This window comes from Egretta garzetta, unplaced genomic scaffold (assembly GCF_000687185.1).
Source record: "Egretta garzetta isolate BGI_Z169 unplaced genomic scaffold, ASM68718v1 scaffold39, whole genome shotgun sequence".
In the NCBI taxonomy this organism is placed as follows: domain Eukaryota; kingdom Metazoa; phylum Chordata; class Aves; order Pelecaniformes; family Ardeidae; genus Egretta; species Egretta garzetta.
Genome location: NW_009260945.1, coordinates 1377752 through 1398224, shown reverse-complemented (window position 1 = coordinate 1398224; position 20473 = coordinate 1377752).

Below are 20473 nucleotides of genomic sequence, written 5' to 3'. Positions count from 1 at the left end.
TATTAACATTTCTTTAAATACTTTTTCTGCTTTTCCTTTATCTTTCTTAACACTAGTTAGGATGAGTTTTTGAGTGAAGAGGAAGGAAGTGGTAACTGAGTCTTGCTCTTTTGCAATAAGGTGTGCATATAAAATCATACTGGTTAGATTCTAGGGCTCCTTTTAAATCTGTCTGACATTTTATGTCATTTTGTGATGGGTAACAGAATTCAGACTTCTCTGCGAGTCTCTTTTCAGGACATTGTAAACTTTTTCCTATGTATTTGCGCTTAGATGTAAAGCAGTGACTCTTCCACATTTATTTAGCAAATCCTTTCTTGTAAACACAAGTAATTTGTCTTGTTAATTATATCTGATCTTATATAAATGCACACAGGACCTGCTTATTTCAACAGTGCTTGAAAGGAGGCTGCCTGGATAGGGGGAGAATCGTGTGCAAGGTTTGTCTTCTGTCTCAGATTGAGGCCAGTCAGGTCCTAGTGAAGTAAATAAGAATGGGAAGATGCACATCCCCGAGCAAAATGTGACACGACAGATGATGGAATCCTTCCCAGACATGTTTAGATTAGCAACGTTAAATTTGAGGACTAAACTTTGCTGAATTTTCCATTAAGCTTTTATTTATGCCTGTACTAAAAAGAGTCATTTGGGTTAAAGCTGCTATATTGCTATATAACTTTAAAAAAACCAATTGAGTATTTGAGATGAATCCCAATGAAAATAGTGATCTCTGTAGCTGAAAATGACCCATTTCTCTGACCTGAAGAATCTTTTAACTGTAGCAGCTACTTCTGGTAAGTTTGATTGATAATGACTGTGGAATCTTGGTGAACTTGTGCTGCTTAAACCAATGACCAGAATGTTGGGTGCCTGAAGTTTGGTTCTCATGTTTCCTTCTGTAATATTTAATGAAGCGACTGCTCAGTGCAACTACAGTTGAGCTGCTGACCTTGTACAGTTGTCAGATGAACTTCAAATGGTGAAATCCATGTTTAATTTGTTTTATTTCCCAGCCACATGGCAGCATTTCATTGACATGGTGATAGTTGTTGACTCACAGCTACTGTGGTTTTGAACAGTAGGGTTCTGGCCTCTGTGTACTATGATGAGCCTCTTCCAGTTGTTGCTCAGAAAATAATTGTGCATCAAGGCAAAAAGGTCAGTTTTGGCTCTCTGACCTAAGTGGGAAAGGCATATGGCTTTATGCCATGCTGTCCTGCTAAGCAGATATTTAGTCAACTTTGCCATGGGGGTCCTAATATCAGGAGAGTAATGTGCTGTAGAGAATATTCACACATTCAATTTATAGAAAATTTATAGGAAACTTAAAAACTGTATTCAGTAATATACTTGTTCCCATAAAACTTATATTGGATCAAGCCAAAACTGAAATATACTGCTGTTTAAACAGAAACAGGAATAAGCATCCCACACTAGGTTAATTTAATATTACATTCAGATGTTCTGGAATTGAGTGATAGAGCAGATGGAACAGTGATGACCAATTCCTAATAAAATAAAAAGACAGATGATACTTTTTAGCTTATTTATTCTTAAGAGCCATCAGGAATGGCTATGGATAAGCCATTGGCAACAGTGGCTTATATAAATATGAAGGCTGCATCAGCTTGGTAGGAAAGCTTGGTAAATACTCTGCTATTTATTGATCAAACACATGTATACAAAGAAGCTTAATTTAAAATGGCTGTAACTTTTTCTTGAAGATGGAATTAGCCATACCCCTGATGTCCCTCACCCTTTCTCTTCTCATTTTTTTTCTGTGTAGCCTCTAGATGACCAAACATGCTCTTTATACTGCTCAAATTTCCCAGACTAACTAAATATCTCGAGGCAGCCATGTCTGCAGTCCTATGTAATCATGGAATTGAGGGTGAGAATAACAGAACCAAATTAACAAAGAGCCATCATTAGGAAAGCCACTGGTGGTCAACCATGATTGAAGTAGGCCCAGTTTTTAGGCATATGCTGGTGTTTCAGGGTCACCATACCCATGACTAGTTCTCTTGCTGAAGGCTGGCTTTAAAAGCATGGAGACACTTTGTAATATAACCCAGAATAAGATATGTAGCGGCAAAGCCAGTTTCATGAAGCTTAGAGTAAAAGCAATGATTAACAGAAGACAAAATAGCACCCAGGAAAGTTGGATTTCAAGGGAAAAAAAACCTGTCTGGAAGTAGGGGGAAACAAAGCAGAAGCTTTTCCATATAAAATGACAAGGGAGAATAAAGATCAGAAAGTAAAGATAAATCTGTTTTTACTGTTCCTCTGGGGAAAGGATGAAAAGCAAGCAAAATGCTGTTGACATGAATAATGCCTTAAACACTGGAGTAGCTGATAAATGTTCAAATTCTGTGAACTTGAACGGAACGCAATTGTAAAGTACGTTTCTTTTCTAACCTAAAACCAAGTTGTTGAAGAAAGGATAGATGTTCATAGTGCAGAGCGTTGGTGTGGGGATTTGGGAATTTCAAAGATGGTGGTGTTGGAGACCAAACAATTTATGAAATGAGGTTCTTGGTGATTCTTGGTGAAGAGCTGGAGCTGGGCAGTGACTGGGGCCGGTGCAGAAGGCTTCAGACTGTTTCCACCAGGGAAGGCTGGTGATCAGATTGTTGGTTTAGCACTGTCCTCAGTTTGCTAATGGACTGTAAGGCTGGGAGCAACCTTATCTGAACAGTGCTGACAGGCTGCAAAAATACAAGCAAGGGTTACACCTTTTTGTGTCCGCTGACTGCTTGGTGAGGGACTGTCAGCAAAGAAATCTGTGAATCTGAGAAGCAGTGTTACTTGGATTGTGTGTAGCTGCCAGGCTGAGGTACTGCTGATGGCTGTGCAATCAGAAGAATCCTTGTGCTTGCTAACTCTTCAGAGAAAGGATGAAGTAACTTCCACAAACCAATGGGGAGGAGAGCTGCAGGAGGTGGCGGGAAGTAAATGCTTGTGCTGGAGGGGTTGCTACTTTGGAGGCATCTCTGTTAAGGTCCCTCTTAAAAAGACAGTCTGTTGGGTATGGAGACACAATATTGCCTTGTGCTAGTACCCTGCAGATAGTCAACAATGTTGTATTTCAGTCTTTATTTTGAAGGATATATGTATATTCTGCTTGAAACAATTCCTAATTTAAAAGAAATGAAGGTCACATAGTTCTCCCTAATCCAAATTCTCTTTAAAGAAACAGCTTCCCTGTTGCTTTTTGCTTCTATCCTCATGTCATAACTAAATGAAAGAAGTTAACTCATCAGTACACTCTGGTTTTCGATATTCATTGTACAAAAGTTATAGGGAAAGTAATCAATAAATATTTTTGTTTCTTTTAGTCTCTTGGTTGTAGTGTGATTGCAGTGGAACTGTGAGCAGAGATCCATCTTTAATGCTGCTTTTTTCCCGATAGAGCTTATGAGCCAATACACATTGCTTACTCGAGGGGCCATATGCAGCTAATCTTTATGGAAATAAAGGATGAAAATATTCATATCTAGCAACATTTAGCTAACTTGTTTTTTCCCCATCTAAGTAGGGCAGGTAAACACATCCCTGATACAGAGTAAATCACTTGTTTGAAGGATTTTATTATTTTCCCTATTCTTTTCTGCATGTCTTGAACTAAGAAAAATAAATCCATAAAAAGAATACATTAACCTAATATAGGTGCATTGAATATCTGCTGCTGCTTTCTGCATGGTGTAATTCTCATCTGATTTACTTCAAAACATTGTGATCCCAGCTGTAGAATAGCAACAAATGCAAACTAAAAATACTTAGAATTACTGAGTTAAAAAGCTGTCTCTTTTTAATAGCATAGATCAATTGATTGTTTTTAAATTCACCTTTTAAAAAGTGAGATCCTTAAAAGCCAGGTAAAGGCCAGAGCTACGGGTAAGATTCAGGAGTTCAGGCAGGCAGGGATCAGGAAAGCTCTGTCACCAAACAGAGCAGTGAACAACATGCTTTGGGCTTTGGGATGTGGAACCCTGTATGGCTCTTCTCACCACCAGCACCATCCCAAAAGGAAAAGGTAAAAATATTTTTGTAGTGCTGGGGGACTTCCTGCATGTGAGCTGAAAAACAAGCGCTATTTCTGGAAGGAATGACCCAATATTTACTGAGTCAATAGGAGGTGACACTTTTTCAGTCTTGGTGTCAATAAATAGTGAGGATGTTCTGAAATAGCTACTTTTTTAAAAAAAGTTTGGACTGAATGATCAGAAAGGATTAATTTCAAAGGGAAGATAAGTAATGGGAAGTCTCTCAAAGTACCAGCTTTTGAAAGGACAGGCACTGATAAATTAATGAAACCGATGAAGTCTGCTGGACTGAAGAGCTATTGGAGCTGAAAGTGGAAGAGGCAGAGGATTTGTCACAAAATCTGTCTGAAACTTGTGTCCCAAAGCCATACGAGGATGGGCTGCAGCTCTCCCTGGAGCTATAATCCTTGCCTTATGGTCTTCCCTGCTTATTTACTTTCCCTGCTCTCTATGTTTTAAGGTAATGTGCTTTTTGTAGGTAAGGTGAAAACTTTTAAAAAGTCTTATTAGGGCAAGCCAAATGCCTTCAAGGAAAATTCAAAATCAAACAGAAAAAACAAAGCCCCAAACAAATGGCTGAAGAGAAAAGACAACTGTGTCTTGGAGGTAAAGTTATAAATAAGCCAGGAACAGGTGAACTTCACCCTCCTCACAGAGGACCTCTAGACAAGCCTTTCCTTGCCCAACTGACTGCTGGTCCACCATTGGTTTTGGCCAGCAGAGCTGCCCAGTGGGATGGCTTGCTTCCCCTCGTGCTGCTCTCCTCTTGTGCCTGGCTGCATGCTCCTGTCACCTCTCCCAGGCCAGCACTAACATTCATTGATCTGGTTAGCCCAGCAGTAATAGTAAAAGATTAGCCTGCAGCTGAATTCCTTCTCTGCCATTGCTCATCCTGCAGCCATCAAATACTAATGCCCATGAGGGTGAAGAAAGGAAACCTGGGCCCAGAGTGAAGGGGCATCTCATCCAAAGGGGACACATCCTGATGGGAAGTGTTCACAGGCCCATCCTTTAGAGCGAGCAGAGTGGTTCAACTGCTCTGTAGGTGTGTGCTCCAAAAGGGTGGTGAGAAAATCACCCCTCTGCCCAGCTAACTGGGGAGGTAGCATGCATGAGAAGATTGCAACTCTGTTCTACACTGGCACAATTACTCTGCATCTGATCCAGCCTCTTCAGAGAGCAAAGTTATTCACTTGCAAATGACTGTACGAACAGAGAATAACGAAAGGAACAAAATTGGGTTTAGCTGAGTAATGAGAAGGGTGGAGATAATCCTGCCTGTAACACCATGGAAGACAGTCTTGCTTTTTTTGCCTTTATCAGATGGATGGCTCCGAAATGCATACTAATCTATCAGAAGGGTAGGAAATAGGTAAATGGTTTCAGGACCTCATTTGGTTAATGAATTAAAATGCAGAAAAAAGAATCCATGTAAATATACCCACTTGGTCATTTATCATTGCAAGCGCTCCTAACAACCATGCCAAATCCAGGTTTCAGGTTATTCGCTAATAGCCATAGGCAAATGAAATTAGCATATGGTGAATAAATTAATCCTAGTCCAGGAGGAAACTTCTGTATCCATATGAAGTGCTGAAGTACAGTGCAAAAGTGTTGTTTTGGGTGTTTTCCCCATAGGGTGTGGGTAATACACCAGAGATAAACTGGCCATGTAGAATGAGCAGAATATCATCCAGGTGACACCTGCAGGCTGAGAAATGGGGACCTGGCAGGAGAGTATTGGGTTGGAAAGGATAAGGAAGATGCTCAGCAGCATTCCTTTTAAAGTGCTCAGCAATTGTTTGAATCTAAAGCATAGAAAAGTACATTAGTGTGTTTAAAAAAAACCACACCCAAACCAAAAAACAACTAAACCCAACAACAAGAAATCATTTCACCTTAGAGTGAAGAAACCAGGGAAATTAGGAGAGATTTCCATAAGCTGCCTCGTTCTTCATGTCTCTCCTGTTGGTAGCATTTGAGACCTGGTTTTCAGCTGGTGGCTCCCAATGCTCAGGGATGTGTGTGGGCAAGAAAGGTCTCTCACTAATGCGGGTTTTTGTACTTGGATTTCTGAGAAGCAGTCTCAGAGTATGCTGGGTAGAATCACTATAGTTTTCCATTACAATGCCCAAATTGTAGTGAGGGTGAAGATAATGACGTACCTCCCCAAAAGGTCTGATGTAACGCTGTGCCTAACGGGTAAAAGATGAAGACAAGGGATAAGAGGGAAAGGAGAGGGATAAAGTGGGGAGGTGATGCAGTTAGCCCTTACGAGTACCACTCGAAGACAGTGCTATTTGGAAATTGTTCTTCTGTTATGAATATTTGTTGACTTAAATATTTTTAAATAAAGAGATGACCATATCCTTTCTGTTGGGGGAAACTTGTTAGATGTTTGCTGACAACTGAGGTAAACCAAGGTAATGTGTTTGACAGCTGTAATTCTTCAAACAGTCACGGTGGTGTTACTCTCTGCCCACGCGTGGGATTCCCTTGACTTCAAAGGTACTTCCTATTACTCATTGGCACTGGTCCCTGCTGGCACATTTGCTGCAGGGCAAAAGACTAAAATAAAGGAATAGATGTAAGGGATAGGTATATTCTTTTTACTAGATATTGGGCCAAGGGGTTGGATAAAGGCTCTCTGGGCTTCCTGTTTCTTCCTTAATTGCCAGAACTATGTATTTGGTTGTTACTGGCTTGGGGTTTTTTTAGTACTTAGATTGAGAAGAGTGCCAGTCAAAGATTGCTAGACTGGGTGACAATGGTACAATCTTATACACAAGTTTTTTGTATCTAGTGTCTGACTTCTGTTTGAGCTACCAGATATCCACAAAGATACAGCAACAATCACTTAATGTACCATGAAAAACTGCTTTGCTATTACATTGAAGAGCTGGGTACAAAAAGGGACTGGTGTAGCACACGTGGTGTGGGGAGATTGTCTGCTTTGTAGAGGGCCCTGAGAAAATTTGTTCTAGCATGTTTATATGAGGACTGAGAGTATAGGACACCAGAGTCTTCTTTTTCTTTGCCCCACAGTGTGGTTTTTTACTGGTCTTTTCCCCCATTTAAAATCACTTCTAATTGGGGATATCTTAAATTTTCATTTTGCTGGCATGCAGTGACAGCTTTGCTGCAAAAACAAACATTCCCTGTACAGCGTAGTCCATCACTGTAAGCCACTCAGCACTGTTGTTGCAGTGATATAAATGGATCCCCATGCAATGAGATAGTGATTAATAGCAGGTAGAGCACAGTGTGCAAAGACGTGGTACTGTATTCTTCACCCCCCCCAGCAGTTGTCATTTAATGCAGTCTATCAGGACCAGTTTTATATAATAGACATGGGAAGATCCATAAAAGTAACATCTGAGACTGCAGTAGGGCAAGTATTGATTTATTTGTTACAATAAAATTTTTGTCATTACTATGCAATTGCTCTATCTCTCGAAGAATTGATATATGTTGTTGGAAGCTACAACCCACGGTGCAAAACTTTTTTGTCTTCCATAATTTCCTGTAACTCTTCTAAAGAATCATTATTCCTTATTACATAGGCCTGGCATGCCACCTATTTAGATAAATGCCTGAACAAGTGTGCAGTAAATATTCACAGCAGCTCATGTTTCAACTATATATGCCACTAATTAGATAATTTAGTGGCTCAAATAAATAAACACAAAAATAGAAGCAGACCTGAGAAAACGATGGAGTAAAATATACTGTCACTGTCATTCTCTGGACTTGAGATACCAACTTTTAGTCAGTATCAAATGGCTCTAATATACTATGGATGTGAAAAATAAAGAAGGAAAAACCAAAGAGAGCAGAAAGAAAACCCTAGCTTACACTCAGTTACTCAGGTAGAATAACGAATGATCGGGGAATAGTCAAAATATTGACTCCCCTGCATCGCAGTTATTTATCCATATGGTTTTGGCAACTTTCTTGCCAAAAGCTCAGGGAACATGCCAAGTTGAGTGTACCCAGGATTTCAATAGCTCGAGCCCTTTGTGTACAGATCTCAAAGCGCTTGTCAAAGGGGAGAAACATCATTGTCTCTCATTTGACAGAGGAAAAATAGCGTGTGGCTCACCCAAGGTCATGGCAGCAAGCTCCCATGCAAATAAGCTGCTGGGTTTTTCTGCCCGTGTTGGCTTTTGAAGGTAGACAATGAAGTGCTTAAAAGTGCTGGCAGGAGTCACGGCCTCGCTGTGCTGGGGACTCCCACGTGCTAACTCAAATGATGTGGAACTGATGCAAGAAACACAGCAAATGCTTTTTCCATATTGGAGACTTTTTTTGCAGAATTTTGACCTGTTGACAGGTTTAGTGTTTTCCTTATGATTTCCTTACAACTTCACTTATCAGCCCCATGGAATCTTTAAATTAGATTCTCCTTAGATTAAACCCATAGATCCTGAAACTGTTAAGCAATTGAATTAAGCAAGATGGAAACGATAGATGGAAGTTTTATTTGGAATATCAGCATGAACCATTGCAATCAACAGGGGCAGTACCTGTGTGAAGGCACCTTAGATCCCTGAGTTGGCACCATTCAGTCTTGTTGGTTACCTGAACGCCGTGTCTGGTATGGCAGGTGTGGTATTAGTCATATGCTGGCTGTCATTGCGTTGCTATTCCTGATCCTAGTAAGGTCCGTTTTTGCTATTGCAAATTTTTGGAAGCAGGTGGAGGGGGGGGAGGAATCATAGGTTTTTCCAAACTGGTTTATTTTTAATCTCCCTTACCTCAGTAATTGGCAGCAAGCATCCTAATTAGCTGTTTTCTTCTTGTTTGTAGTTTTTGATAAAAACACCTAGCGATTCCATTGGTCCTAGTGTGCTGGCTGGCTGGGCTGTGCATTTGCTTGTTTTATTTCTTCAAAACTTACCCAACACTTTAAAAAGAGCATATGATGCTTCTTCCTAAGACCTTGCTTCAGAAGTTAGGTGCGCAGCTGGCATCTGCATGCCAGTGGCTGCAACACAGATACACGTCACCCGTTTAACAGCAGTGCAGTTCCCTCCTTTTTATCAGTTAGGACAAAAATCCTGGTCAAAGTCTGCTCTAACATATTTCACCAGGCTCCAAGCTTCCCTTTCAGGTAACTCCTTTATTCAGTGCAGAGTGTTCAGATAGTGGTGTCTCGCAGTCTGATCCTCACTGGAAGTTTTGATGGTGAAAGCGATGTTGGCATTGCTCAATTTAAGCACTGGAATTAGGGCACGTAGTCTGTGGTCAGCAGAGACGGGGATGAGCTTGCCTGGGGGGGTGTGTGTGGCTGAGAGCATGGGATTTGGGCTGGAAGAAGCCCAGGTAGAGAGCGGCTATAATCCAGCGAGGGCCTGCTTTTGGCTGGTGAGACCCGTTGAGGTGGTTGTGGTGCTGCATGAGCAGATCTTGCCCTGTGCTCTTCTGTGCAAAGTCAGAGAAGCTGCTCTTGGAAGATCCTTGCATCGAGCTAGTAAAAACGGGGTGCTTTAAGGACAGTGTTCCAGGCTTGAGTCTGTCTTTTATCATCTTAAGGGTTTTAAGGTGGTTTCAACATTGATTTTCGTGTCTGAGCTTTTCCATGCTGGATTTTCATTATTGCTCAGATAACACAAACTACAAATATTTGTGGTTACCAATCAGCTGATGGAAATATGAGGATTGCGTGACTTGGTAGTTGGTTCCATCTGAGGATATTCAGTATCAGCTAAGGTTAGTATCCAACAACAGCTAAATGAACACTCCGGAGAGGTCAATAAACTGCAAATAAGATCTCTTCTAGATTATTCTTTTTCCAGCATTGAGCTATTTGAAATGAACTTTTCTTCACATTTTACACAGATGCTTGCTGGCCCTTTGTTGTCATTTGTAAACCGATGTAAACTGAATCATCTACCAGTCTGTAATGCTCGTGCCTGTGCTGCTTGATATAAAAACACAAAAATATGTAAGAAAATAAATAAAAGATACCATTTTGGCTTTAATTCTCAGCATCTAAGGAATATACTGCTCTTCAGTAGTGAGATAATTTCCAGCTATTCAGAGCTAAGCAGAAATACCATACCACATCACTAAACATCCGTGGTTTATATAAAAATATAGATTTCCTTTAAGTGCTTTACTTAAGTCTTTGGTAAGTCATATTTACGTTATTATTGTTTATGTTCCGAGAAGTCAGTAGAAGGACAGCATTGTTGCAGTTTATGCGGTTTCATGATTCACACTTGATGAGGTCGCTATCAAATGAGGGAAAAGGAACCGCTGACAAGTTTATAGCCATGCTGTACCCTAGGACACATGGCAAGAACACAGTAGTGCAGGCAGGTCACTGTGGTTTCGGAACTGGTATTTACTTTTCCCAAACATGTTTTTGTTTTGATCTGCTAAAATCAGTCCACCCCGAAAGGCATCATTTTTACCTGAAGTTTGACCCTGCCATGGCTTGAATATATTCATCTGGTTAAATATCACCACCTCACAGCTAATAACACCTGGGATTTGCAAGGTTCAGTGTTTTGCAGAGACTTCAGTCAAATCCTCAATAGCATGCACCCAATCCTAAATTAAAGTGCAAGCAGAAGAAAAGGGGACGATAAAAAGTAATGATGGTAAATGGTGCAAGAGGGAAGTGTCTGGTTCTTATGGTGATGTAATTGGGCAGATCCAGATTGCCAAGGTTTTGACTCTGACCTTCCTGATGCAGATTTTTTTTTTTGCTGCGATGTCAGGAGTTTATTGCATTGTCACATTCTGTCTGCTTTGTCCAAATTTCAAGAAAGTACTTGGGAATCTCAAGGGGGGCAAACAAAGATGGTGCAGCGGGCATGGTCAGAACAGACAGATGACACTGGCACAGCAACAATCCTCATGCACAACAACTTTTTTTGGATCAAAGTTGTTTCTGCCGTTTGGAACTACTTTTATTTATGCTATCTATCTGGTTAAGGTAACTTTGACTGGGGAAAAGGACTGTTACCCTCCTTAAGGCACCATTTTGGATATCCGGGTACTCGTTTGGGGGTTTGCATTGACCTGCATGCCAATGCTCAAGATAAGTCGGGTGTTTCTGTCTTTCCATCTCCCCAAGGTCAATAGGAACCAACCGTGCTGGTGGGTGAAGGATGTAGTGGTAGATGAGGATTGCTTCATGGGGATGGTTGTGGAGAATCTCTTGTGGTGAAGCTCTCGTTTATCTACGGGTTGTTAAACACGATCTGCTGTTTCTCATGCTTTTTTGATGTCTTGTTTGGGCAGTGCTGGACTACAGAGGAAACTTGCAGCATGTCTGGTTGTACTACTCTGGAAAATATTTCTTCCTTTGTGTATTTCAAAAACTCCCTCGTTAGGTTTTTAAGCCTTCGCATGGACCTCTGGAGCTCAAGTCTTATGCTGGAAAACTCCATTCAAGTACACTGTAAATTCCTACTCAGATATAAGTGCTGTTTCGAGTGTCTCCAGGGAGGATGTGGATAGCTTCTTAAAACTTCTTTCTAAAAATGTGTGTAGGTGTATTTGTGACATTTCACAAGGCTGATAAAGCAAAGATGCCAGAAAATTAATTTTAATCAGATGAAATCCAAAGTGCTCCGAAGTTTGTTTCTACCAGCTTTACTGAGTTTTGGATCAAGCTATGTTAAGTATGCTAAGTCTTAAGCAGTTCAGAGTAGAGCTTATAAAGCTGCTGATAGATGGAGCTGGGACTCCAGCTGAGGTTTTGAACCGGTAAACTTATCAGGAAAGTCCATTGCAGGAAGAATATCCCATGATTCCTTTTTCCATGAACAAGAAGGGAAAAGACAATAAATTAGCATCAGGAAAACTTAAGAACAGCAGGGGCAGATCATGCGGTGCTCCAGCCCTGTCTGTCCAGCTTTAGGCTTTTAGGTAACACACACCAACAGGAAAGGCAGAGTGGTGGTTAAACGCTGGCCAGGAGTTACTTACACTGAGCTGTGGGAAGGGAAGGAGCAGCGTTTGCTTGTCTGGCTTTTGTTGTGCCATTTGAGAGGGGCAGGCAGGGTCATTCAGCCCTCCTTTGCTAGCCCAAAAACTGAAGGGATGTGAAAGCAAGCCAGTTCTTGAAAACTTCTTCCTTTTGGCTCTTTCCAACAAGATTCTTCAATGTGTTTATTATCGTTTGGATGCTTAGGGATCACTGAGTAGGGAGTTTTATCTTAGACTGAGTTCGCAGGGCTTGGACTTTGCTCTCCGAAGCTGGTGTCAGAAGCACTGTGCAGAACTGAAGCAAACCATGATCATTTCAATATTTTTCAACTTTCCTGTTTGATATCTCCCTCTTGTCTTTGAGGCTTTTTTCCTCCACTCCATATAGAGAAAAACTTAAATACATATTTTTCTAAGATTGCTGTCTAAATTTTCCTTAAGTTAAACCATGTGTTTTGTTGGAAACTTTAGATGTTTATCTGTTTTTGAGTTTTTTTCTTTCCCTTTTATACTTTTACCCTCTCCTTAGGGAGCAACAAAGCAAAACACCAATGTCTCATCCAGATAATGTTAGAAGGACAAGAGATAAAGCAGGGTTATATTTGCTCTCAGAAAAGTTTAAGATTCTTGCTTGCAAAGCTCTCTGTGTGGATGAGGAGCAGTCAATGTGGAGCCATGCACGTCAGCTCCACGGGGACCACCACAGTGAGAGGCTCCTCTTCTTGCTCCTCTAGGGAAGGGGACAATCTCAATGTAGACGGTAGCGGAAGCACTTGCCATCTGTAAAAGGATTAGAGCTCTTACCATCTCCTTTAGCAAATGCTGGCTTTTCTACCCCTGGAAATAAAGGGCCCTATTTATGTTCTTGGTGGCTGTGAATTTGGCACCTTCAAGAGCACTATATAATTTCTATTTTTTTTAATAACTGGACACATAATTAGAACAGGGAGGAACTTGCAGCAGACCAGGAATAAAGCAACAGATGATATTTTCAGATCTAATTTCTTGTTTCTGTGCACAAATCTGGGAGTTGCCATGAGCATCACCTGCATAGCCACCCAGGGACAGTGCTTCCCCAGGGGGAAGGGCCAGGTCTCTGCTGGTGGCAAGAATCTACCCCTGCCCCCTCCTAAAGGGTATTTGGGAATTGGAAATGGAATCCACGGTCTCACTAGTGTGCATCAGGAGGAAGTCAGCAATCATAAGCCAGCCTTATCTTGGGCTGTCCCCTGAAGTTTCTTATGTTCAACACTGCAGTTCTATCCATCTTTTAGCCTAAGTCTCATCCAGGAATCTGAAATCATGATAGGTGATAAATGTTAAAAATAAAAATTGACTGTTTCATGTCCCTTGTGTTTCAAGATTAAGCAACCCTCCTTCCCCACCAACACAAACACCATATTTTTGGCTTTTAAGAAAATAGTTATTTCAGGAAAACTCAGTTTTTCAACTCTGCATCCACCCAGCCAGTCAGCTCTGTCTGTGCAGCTTTTACAAGCTGGTACACATGGATTTCCAGAACAAAACAACCATAAACCGCAGCGATGCTGTGGCAACAACACAGAAAAGACCTAAATTTAGACCCTGGGTAAATGGGTGACACTCAGCTCAGTGGCATAGTTTGCATTGAGTTGGAATATTAAAAGTTAACATGTGAGAAACATGTAGCTCACTAGTGGTGTGGCTATGGGGATTATTAGGGGAGGATATTAATTTAAGTAGCTCAGGACTTAATCCAGGGAGGTAACTTAAAAGGAGTTGGGAACAGAGCAAGCAGGAACCTGGCACTGCTGGGGAAAAAAAATGAAGAAACTGCTGGAGAACAGGGCCAGCCTTGCATTTGTTGTGAGCAGCATCAGGAATAAATCAGGCAACTCTCTGCAATTCAGCCCATGGGCTGGGTTTCCTACTCCTGAAACCTGGGCTGTGATCATCCCCAAAAGGATCGTCCCTGTACAACAGATAATCCTGTGGCTTGGGTGGCAGAAACTTTGCTTTGGAAGATAGAAATAGGAGAGTGAAACCGAACTTCACTGCAAGAAAGAAAAGGTTTGGGGGGAGGAGGGATAAATTAGTCTCACTTCACCGAAGCAAGTCATGCTACAGAGCTTTACGCTATCTGAGGAATGGGCTTGTGTAGGGATAAAATGATGGGAGCGTTATCATTCTGCCTTAAACTGCTGTAAAAGGAAGATTTTGTTTGTTGGAAATTGATGGTGGCATATAGGAGTGTTTATGTGAGCAACAAAGAAAAATGCATTCTGTAATATCCTGCTGATGTGTGCTTGCTAGGCATAGCTTAATTTTCTTGTGACTGAATTTTAATTTCAGTCTATTCCCCCTCCAAATATCTGTTCTATTCTCTCTCACTTCTGCTTGTTACTGTGCTAAGTGTCATGATGCCTGGCAAGAAAAGCCTTTTTAACTAGTCTGTCTGTGAAGGACGATGCCCACAAGAGCAGCGCAAGCGATGTGCCGAGCCTAATGCTGTGGGGATTGATGAACTGTATGTCCACCAACACAGGGAGATGTAGACCTGTAAAGAAAAAATGGAAAAGGGAATTGGAGGAAAAAGTTTTGAACTTGGGTCAGTTATGAGAACCGACCCTATAAAGCATTTTGAAGCTCTTTACATCTGTATCTTCTTTGATTCACTGTAATGAGTAACGTACTTATAATGGATTATTTCATCTCCCAGGGGACAGGCTGACCCTTCTCACCTCTCCTTATCGTAGGCGTAAGCAGCTACGGGGGAGACAAATTGTGTTTCGCCCTTCCCCAAAGGGTGTGTGCAGGGATGGAGTCCAGCAGACTACAAAAAGTCCTGAAAAATTAATTTACTGGCCCTCTGTGTGGCTGTCAAGGATGTGATCTCTACTCCATGGCTGTCAATGCTACACCCTGCGTGTACCTGGGTTAGGAAGGGGGGCATGGCTGGGGGCTGAGCTCAGTCCCTGCAGGGTGAAGCAAGGCAGCATTACCTATAGCGCTTTTAATGTCCTGGACTAAACTCAACCCATAGGTACTTTGTTGAAATGTGTACGCATTTATTACTAAATCCTTATGTATATTTTACGCCTCCTTTCCCCTTGATTTAAATGTCCTGGTGAATATTTATTATATCCAATTAAATTTCAGTGGCATATTTGGTTGTCTGAAATAAAATCTTTATTATTTACATATCCTTTTTATTTACATATCCTTATTTACGTATGCAGCTTTATTATTTATGTACATGTACAACTTCTAAAGTAAAGATAAAACCTTTTACTATAATGGTGCTTAAATGCAACTGTTTACATTGCTAATACCTGCCAGAGAAAGCATAGAACAGAACCTTGTGTCTATAAGCTGGCACATTCAGGAAAAGACACATTTCTAATGTCCTATTGCTATTCTCTTTTTTTCTTCATGATGAATTTAAAATATAGAAGGTTGGCATGTGGAAAAAGCAGTGAATTTCTGCATCTGATCTAGATCTACAGGAGGAATATCTAAGCAAGCAATTTGTCAGGATTTTTCAGACCAAGGTTCCTGTAGCACGTGGCTTGTAGGGAACAGTGATTTACAATTCCCTGTGAAAGCTTTTCTGGGCTGAAAAGCTAATAGATGATGTTGCTATTTAAGTGCTAAAGGAATGTTTTCAGCCCTCAAAGGTTAGGATCAAATAAAAAGTTGTGTTCCCTGGAACACACAAGAGGAAGGTTATATCCCAAACTGATGCGTCCCTGTTATTTATCTGTTTGAATTCATTGAAAAATAAATGTTTTCACCAGGGAAATATTTTATTTTAGTATGAAGACTCATTGAACACATATGTCTGCCTTGAAACAAAATTAGCTGTGATATTAAACTCATGTTCAAAGGTATATTGGCAAACATTCACGTGGAGTCCAAAAATGCTCATTACTCTTTGATTCTACAAAGCTGACATAGGTTTTCCATATTAATACCCACATGGCTGCCTGGTGAATGAGAGATGGATTTAATGCCTTAGAGATGTGACAGTTCCTTGAAGACTTTTGGAGCCTGTCTTTATATGGGGGTCTTAAGTACAATTTATGAATTCTGGTTGAAGTTAGGAAGCTGCTGTTATGAGAAATGGTAGCATCTTGGATTGCTGCAGATAGTGAATCCATCATTTTCTCACAAGGTCTGTCACATACTCCAGTATAACGACTGTGGAGAGTCACTCATCTTAATGCCTGTGTTCTGAATGGCGCATCAGGAGAATGCATTTTCTCCCATAACGTCAGGAGAAGGAAATAAGGACTTTGGTAATTTTTTGGAAAGAAGCAAGGGGATGAAATATTTGTTGAAAAAGAAGTCATGGAGGAACAAGAAACACAGACCTAGCTCTGAGGAAAGAAAAGATGATTTCTTAAGAGAAAAACCCAACCTAATGGCAGGACACAGAGTAGGCCAGGGAAAGTTGGCAAGTTGGGCTGAAAAACTATTTCTGAAAAGAAGCCATGAGACAGCAGAAAAAAAATCTCTCATCAGCTAATGAGCTCAATTCCTGTCCAAGGAATTCTCCAAAGTGCTGAGGAACCCAAGAGAAGGAAATATAAGCATTGTTATTTTTGTTTATGTATCTTTTTACTTCAGGATAAGTGACAGGGATATTTTGTACTTGGACGCACATGCAGATATGTAAAGGGTCCTTGTGTTTAGAGTTTGGAACTTCCAATATTAAAATCCTCTGGCTGGAGAGGATCCCCCTGATAAACAAGCATGCATGCATGACACTTTTCTTTCTCTTCCAGCAGTGAGTTTATCGTCTTTTTATGCTGTTAGTGTAAAGGTGACCACTTTTTGCCGGTGTGTCTAGTTTTCTGTCAACACTGAGGACCTTATTAACCAGAGGACAGAGGGCAATGGAGCATGGTTTGGGTTTGCTTTGCAGAGAGCCCCTCAGTGCAAATTCTTCTGGATAATTGCAAGTCTGGTCTGAACCGTGCCTTTTGCATCTGAAATGGAAGAGCTTCCCCATGCTGCAGAGGTGTTTGGGTTTTGTTTCCCCACATCCGTCCATTTAAGCCAGACTGCGTAGACTTGCATTGTTTGGATGTGAACTTTCCCCAAATTACAAACCTCTGGAGAAGTGGGGGGAGGTGGGGTGGGGTGAGAGGAAGAAGAGAGGAGGCAGATGGAGTGTTTATTCTATCTTGGGTCCTCTCCCGGCTCTTCCGTTCCATCACGCTGTCTTGTCCAAATATTTTAGATGAAGCTACCATTTTCCTGGGGTAAACAGACTCTGCTGCCTCATTTGTTGCTCTTTGCTTCTGCTCAGTCAGATCCCACTTTGCTCCTTAGCCTTATGGTCCAGATGGCAATTTTCAGACTGAATTTTTATTTTGTGAAGTAATAGTCAGGCCCTCCAGTCCTGCTTATCCATGCATTTTGGGATGGGAAAGGATTTGTGAGGACAGGCTTTGCCTTTCCAGCACCTGTCCTGTGCAGAGGGATGCGTGGACAGGAGAGTTTCACCTCACCTTGCTGCCCATCTGCAGCTCACCCAGGGCACTTGTTGCGTGTGTCCTACGGGCACTGGAGCCAAGCACGGCTCCTGCTCTGCATCAGCTGCTGTGGGAAACGGCTTGCTGAAACTGCTTGCTGGGCCCCTGAGGGATGGCTGGTGGGTGGAGGTAGTTTGTGAGGCTATGGGTCAGTGATGCTGCTGTGCTCGGAGATCCTGGAGTCATTGGGTCCATTTGCTAACAGGCCAGATCATGTCCATCTGTGCCCATGTCCCCCCCCTGTGAAGGACCTCACGTGCTGGGCGGTGTATGTGCAAAAGTGGGGTTGTTCGTGGAGCGGCACAGCCCAAGACTGTGTGCTGAGATGGGCAAAGCCTTCGTTACACAAGGAGCCTCTTTTTGTCACGTTGGAGCCACTGTTCCTTTCCTTCACAAGTTGAACCACGTTGAGCCTCGGCGAGAGGACTCGCAGTGTGGTTTTGAACTTGAGAGATGGCAGAGACCTCTAGCATAGGGTGTAAAACATAATTTCTGCTGCTTCGTTTCTTTTCAGTGACTGTGCAGTGGAAAGCAGAGCTGAATGCTCAACGCAGAGTCACTTTTTCCTGTCTCTGCAAGATGTTGCTTTAAAAGTAGGTGAGATGCGTTGATTTGAGAAAGCCAGGAGCGGGGGGCCAGAGGAGGTGGAAGAAGAGATGCTACTAGCTCTCTTACAGAGCTATTTACTGACCAGCTATTATTTTTGTCTTTTGTATTACTGAGAAATTCATACATTGTATTTGCCTTTTGTATACAGCTCTCAACAAGTATCTCTTTGTCAGCCTTACAAAGGGCAATAAACACTGTGTTGCAAATAAGCCTCAGTAACTGCTGGACATTATGACTAATTGTAATGCAGCATATATCCTTGAGGACTATAAACCTATATTAAAAGACAATGGTTGAGAGAAAAGCTATTGAATTGAGATAGTACTCATGTAACCCCATGGGGGCTCAACAGACAACAAGGAGGCCATTGATACAAGCTCTAATACAAAAAGCCACATAGACAGAGAGTCATCCAAACCAGTATGGTGTGTGGATGACCACATAGTTCAGTTTAATGCTGCTTTTGTTTTGTTCTCACTTAGAGGCAGACAACACACACTGGAACATCAGAATTAGTTCTGTTTAGATTGCTGCAGAGGGAACAAAGGGGCAAATGAGAAAATTAATGGAGCAGTGCCCCCCTCACCTTCTCGTGTTGTGTGCTAACGCTTCTGAAATCTGTCCCAGTCCCAGGGTAAATTCTGTAATGCAATTGAAAGAAAGCAGGCTATTGTCTTTTTCTTTTTTTTTCCCTAAAAGCCTGAGCAATGTTGAAGTTTCTTTTGCTATTTCTCTCTCTGCCTCTCTTTTTTTTTTTTTTCTTGCATGTCCTAAATAAGTTTGGGTCTGATACTATAAGTGATCTTCTGAAACCACCAGCTGAGTTTTTGTTTAGGATGCTAAAATGGAAGCAGTCAGTGTTTCAAATGCATTGCTGCTAAGGGCAGAATTGAATCAGAAGTTGGGGAGCTATTTCAGGTTGAGAAATCCTGGGTTTGGCTCTTTTCTCTTGGGGTGGTTGTATCTTGGGTTTGGGTGCATTTTTGTACCCTGATATTGCATTAGTCACTGAATGAGTTGCACTAAAAATCATGTCCCTCTCTGGAGTGATATTTTTTCTCCTTTCTGTGGCTATAATTACTTGGATTGTAACCTGTGCCTCTGTGCACAAAGCTAGTTTTTTTACTGAGACCTCTCTGAGATACAGCTGATTCTTAGTTATGTGTTTATCTCTGCCTTTGTTCTGATACAAGGAACAGGAGTGTCCCTGTAATTTAAAGATGACCAAACCTGTTGTTAGAGCTTACTTGATATACTAATTAAAGATAAACCACACCCAGAAGAATCCCAATCTATTGCTTTGCTAGATTTTTCAGGAAAGCCAAGGAAGAATTTGTGACCATTTGATCCTTAAGCAGGAAAAGAGCAAGGGACTACCCTCCTTTCATCTTTTCCTTGTTTTAATAACAGATAACATCCTCTGCTAAATATTTAGTTTAGTTTGTTTTCCTGGGTCTCACCTCTGAATCATTCAGAAATCCTTTTAAATTCCATGTAAACTTCCCACAGCTGAGAATGCCACCTCAGTCTGTCCCTGGGATGTACGTTTTCCCTCTTCCCCATGTGCTATACGTGCTTTGCCCTGCTCCAATGGCTGATGAAGTTTGGTCCATTCGGTTGCGTGCTGTCCTGCTGTTGGAGACCTCGGTTTGGTTTAAATATTTTCTGCTTCTCCAGTAAGTCTGAACTCTTATGGGTAAACACGTGCCAGTGGCATCTGTGTGGCTTCATCAGAAATGCAATGTTAGCTGCACTGAGACTGAAAGCTCTTCATGGTTACCACTTCTGCTAAATGGGACCTGTCTTCACCTGAAGTCAGTAAGCAGTAAGCAGGGCAGGACTGACAGACGAGGTATTTTTAAAAACAGCGTCCCATGTACAGAACCCACCGCACTGAAAACAGCTTCCAAAAGTTTGAGGTGTATTTTTATTTAATTTCGGACATGGGATGGAGACTGTTCTCGTTATTGGTGACCTATAGCTAATACCTGTCTGTCAATGCATTTCAAGCAGGTGAGGTACAGATGTGTTCCCTTTCCCTGGCAGTATGGCTATTTTGGATTTTGCCCCCAAAAGGGAGCTCGCCATGAGAAGCTGTGGTAGAAATGAAACTATGCAAGTGTCATTTACAAATACACCAGTGACTTTGAATTTCAACTTGTTACACACTCGTGTTTCAGAGCATTTGGTGAAACGGTCGGGAGTTTAGTAGCTCGTAGTGTCTGTTCAAGAACATGTTTCCTCCCATGGCCTGCATGCAAAGGAAAACAACCACCTTTTTGTGCCTTTTTTTTTTAGGAGAACAGACAGTTTCATAAAAAGCCTGAGGATGGGATTTGAGAGGTTTAGGCACGG